Here is a 4,302-nt window from a genome sequence, read left to right as displayed (position 1 = left end):
GGAAGTACCTGAAGACAGGTTGGAAAATATCTAAAAAATATAAAAGAAGTAGAATCACTTCACATTTGTGTGTGGCTGGAGTCTGGAAAGACTTCTTTAAAGAGGTAGTATTTGAGTCTTATCCTGAAGAATGGGTAAAAATTTAACAGGCAGGTATAAAAATATTTACAAAAGATGCATTATCCCTTTTCCCTTCCTCTAACTGCACCCTCTCCTGTACAGCCCAGGTATGTTGGGGAGAGCTGTCCCTATTTCAAGCTCCAGGGGTGGCCTTGGTTGACCTAAGCAGACCAGCATCTTCTGTCCCCTGGCCAAAGTAGAAAAAAGGTCCAAGGAAATCAATGGGTTAAAATCACAGGCAAGGTTTTTTTTTCATCAGAGACCTGGATCGGAGGAGGATCAAGATGCCAGAAGTTGAGGTGATTGGGCATTGGTGCTGTTAGAGTTTGGGGAACTTGGATTGAACATCAAATGTCCTGGATCCATTGCTTAGGTCAGGGAAATTATTTCAATTCAGAATGGTATAAGATTTGACTGAAATAGGGAAGTTATTTCCATGGCGTGTCCAGAATCCAATGACTTTTAACACACTGGCTCTGGTTCACCTGAACATTCAGTCTGGTTTTAACATAGCATCCTGCATTCCCCCTACCACCTGGGCAACACACACACACACACACACACACACACACACTGATTAATTCTTCAATTGTACCTTCATAAATTTTTCAGATCTCTTTATTCCCCCCCACTTTTTTTTTGGTTTTGTTTTTTCACTGGGCTGTGTCACGTCTTCGTTGTGGCATACAGGATCTTAGTTCCCTGACCAGGGGTTGAGCCTATGCTCCCCGCCTTGGGAGGGCAGAGTCTTAACCACTGACTACCAGGGAAGTGTCTCTCTTCACTTCTCTCTGTCTCCACATTGCTGTCCCAGTTTTCTTCTCACTACTTCTCATCTGGATGATTGCCATTCCCTCCTAATTGATCTTGCTGGCACCACTTTGGCCACTTCCCATTCCAGAATGACCTTTGCAAAACAAAAATCTGACAGTGGTATTCCCAAGTCTTGTCATTCCCCAACATCCTTGTATGCCTCACTCATACTGAAAATGCAGCAGCTTCCTAAATATAATGCCCTTTACCCTTACATATGATTCTTCTTTGCTTATAACGTTGTGTCTCCTTCCCTCTGTCTCCAGCTTATACACCAGGCCTTCCTCTGAATATGAGTTTATGGGACCCCCCGCCCCTCCTTAATTCTCAACCTGAAAGTTAAAGTGTTAGTTGCTCAGGTGTGTCCAACTCTTTGCAACCCCATGAACTGTAGCCCACCAGGCTTCTCTGTTCATAGGATTTCCCAGGCACGAATACTGGAGTGGGTTGTCATTTCCTCCTCCAGGGGATCTTCCAGACCTAGGGATCGAAGGTCTCCTGCATTGCAGGCAGATCCTTTAGCATCTGAGCTACCAGGGAAGCTCGACCTGCTGAGATTCTAAGGGAGGGGGTTGATGTGTTAGTCTCCTGAAGTGACTATGTGGGTGAGCACTGGTCACCAGAGTGTCAGCTTCAGTAAGATGTTGTCGGAAATGTACTGAAGACTATTCTGTCTCCTGCTACAACTCTTGTGAAGCTAACAGTGAGTGAGAGCAGGGCATTGGAGAACAGACTGGCCATTAACTAAGGTCAAGACAGCCAGAAGTCAGGGTCTAGAGGGACATGGACTGTAGCGAGGTCCAGGACTTTGAATTAAGACTGGGAGGGCTTCCCAGTGAAGAAATATTCACAAGTCTTACTTCCTGTCCTAGTCTCAGAGCCTGTAAAGGTGAACCCACTGGGGCTGGCTAGGGGAGAAGAGGAAAGCTCGTTCCAGAGGGAACTGTCTGAGGGATCATGAGAATTTCTAAACAAGAAAAAGAGGGGAATAAATGACTGGTTTATTTATCTGAAAAGCAGATTTTTTTTTCTCCCCCCCCCCCAGGTCTAAAGAAAGAACAAAGCACACATAATGGAATCCAATGTGGAGGATACAAAACTGAAAAATCCTTGTACAGATTGCCTGTTCAAATTAGCATACAATCATTTCAGCCTTTCTAAATAAAAAAATTTTAAAACCTTAAAAAAAAAAAAGACTGGGAGGGCAAAGAGGTGAAGGCCATGGACTTTCTAATGCCTCTTCTGTTCTCTGGTTTTGACTTGCCCAGCTTGGCCACAGCATCCACCCCCACCTCCCAAAGGTGGCTGATGTAAAATTATCTTGATGTTTAAGGGAACTATTTTGCATTATTGTTGAATCTAATTTTGAATCTCATCTATTTGTGAAATCTAATAACAAATGCTTCTAGTTTCGAAAAAGTTTGTGTTTTGAAAAACTTTCCCAGCAATATTCGTTTCTAAATTAATTTCGGTCTATAGGTAGAGAAGGCTAATTAATTAATTCATAGGAATGAGCTTTTAGAATAATTCCTCTCTTGCCTCATGCTGTGTAGAATTTTAACTAAGTACCAGATAAATTAGTTCTGCCTTTGTGGCGTTTTCCATAGCTAATGTTTTACAACTGTTCAAAAACATAATCAGTCATTGTCGGACAGCAGTGTTTGCAGCTGCATTATAAAGACAGTTGCATGATCTGGATTTGTCATCTTCACCAATCTTAATGTTGTTGCTGTTAAATTCTTATTGAAGAAGTGAAGTGAAAGTTGCTCAATCATGTCTGACTGTTTGTGACCCCACGGACTATATAGTCTATGGAATTCTCTGGACAAGAATACTGGAGTGGGTAGCCTTTCCCTTCTCCGGGGGATCTTCCCAACCCAGGGATTGAACCCAAGTCTCCCGCATTGCAGGTGATTTCTTTATCAGCTGAGCCACCAGGAAGCCCTAAACGCTTATTACTGTTTATTGAGCACTTAGTGTCAACAACATATTGTGCTAGGCTCTGGCAGGGATATAAGGGTATGAAAGTGAAAGTGAAGTCGCTCAGTTGTGTCTGACTCTTTGCGACCCCATGGACTGCAGTCCACCAGGCTCCTCCGTCCATGGGATTTTCCAGGCAAGAGTACAGGAGTGGGTTGCCATTTCCTTCTCCAGGGGATCTTCCCGACCCAGGGATCGAACCTGGGTCTTCTGCACTGTAGGCAGACGCTTTTACCGTCTGAGCCACCAGAGAAGTCCCCATAAGGGTATAAAAGACCCATTGTATCTGTCAGAGAGAGAATCTGGCAGGAAATATAAGATACATAGAGAAAAAGTATAGAAGAAGAAAATAGAAGGAAAGATTTAATAACATGTCTTCAATGAGGTATATTGTGAGGCAGTTATTCCAGCGAAGTGATTGAGGAAGAATTCTTTGAGTATGCTAGGAAGCAGAGGTGAGAAGAGAGGAGTGGAATGTCTAGACAGAGATAATTCTGTGAGTCAAAGTTCAATGGTAAAAAAATACAGAAGTTATTCAGAGGAGTGATGAGGGAATGTTTGGTATTTTGAAAATGTTAATTGGGGCAGATTTGCCTGGGATGTAAAACACGCTAGTCTGAATGCTTGCTTATGTATGTATGTATTTATTTGGGCCTCCCTGGTGGCTGAGACAGTAAAGAAACTGCCTGCAGTGTGGGAGACTCAGGTTTGATCTCTTGGTTGGGAAGATCCCCTAGAGAAGGGAATGGGTACTCATTCCAATATTCTTGCCTGGAGAGAATCCCCATAGACAGAGGAGCCTGACAAGCTACAGTCCATGGAGTCACAAAGAGTAGGACACGACTGAGCATATGTATTTATTTTTATTTTTGGTCAGTATTTTTAAAATGACATTTGCAGACCTACAAGATCCATGTTTTTTTCTTTTAGACTATTTTTACAACAAAGGATTATTTCTCACTCGCTTTTATATCTCCCTTGTGGGTTGGCTGTGGCTCTGCGACACTTTAGGACACGAGCTATTGCAACAGCGTCTGTCTGGAACATTTCTGGTTGGCAGGGCAGGGGGGAAAGAAGAATATGCAAAGTTGGAGAAAGTAAATGCTCTTGATGTTTTTTCCCCAGCTGAAGTCAAATGGCATCACTGGCATACAATGAAGATATCCTAGAGCTTTGAATAGAGCAGTGGGAGGACTTAGTCATCACAGGTGCATTGTAATATAGGTGTGCCAAAAAGCAACAGCAGCAACAACAAACAAAGAAATCTGTGCCATAGCTTTCAGAGCCATACTTAGGTTTGAGATGATAATTTAGTTTAAGCCAATTATTATCTGTCACATTAAATTATGTTGTTAATTTGACTTTTATTGGTTTGGTAGTTTTCATTTG

The 4,302-nt window shown here is 42.5% G+C and overlaps 2 non-coding genes across 2 annotated transcripts; one reads left to right on the top strand and one right to left on the bottom strand.

Moving 5' to 3' along the window:
* Positions 1-1,763: 1,763 nt before the first annotated feature.
* On the top strand, positions 1,764-1,889 carry LOC133053309 (small nucleolar RNA SNORD22). The gene has a single exon (XR_009692227.1). It is a non-coding gene; the product is annotated as a small nucleolar RNA SNORD22 (small nucleolar RNA).
* Positions 1,890-3,092: 1,203 nt separating this feature from the next.
* Positions 3,093-3,167, bottom strand: TRNAC-ACA (transfer RNA cysteine (anticodon ACA)). Its single transcript has one exon. It is a non-coding gene; the product is annotated as a tRNA-Cys (tRNA).
* Between the last annotated feature and the right edge of the window lie 1,135 nt (positions 3,168-4,302).

The sequence above is a fragment of the Dama dama genome, chromosome X (assembly GCF_033118175.1).
Source record: "Dama dama isolate Ldn47 chromosome X, ASM3311817v1, whole genome shotgun sequence".
NCBI lineage: Eukaryota > Metazoa > Chordata > Mammalia > Artiodactyla > Cervidae > Dama > Dama dama.
This window is presented reverse-complemented; position numbering and strand designations above follow the sequence as displayed.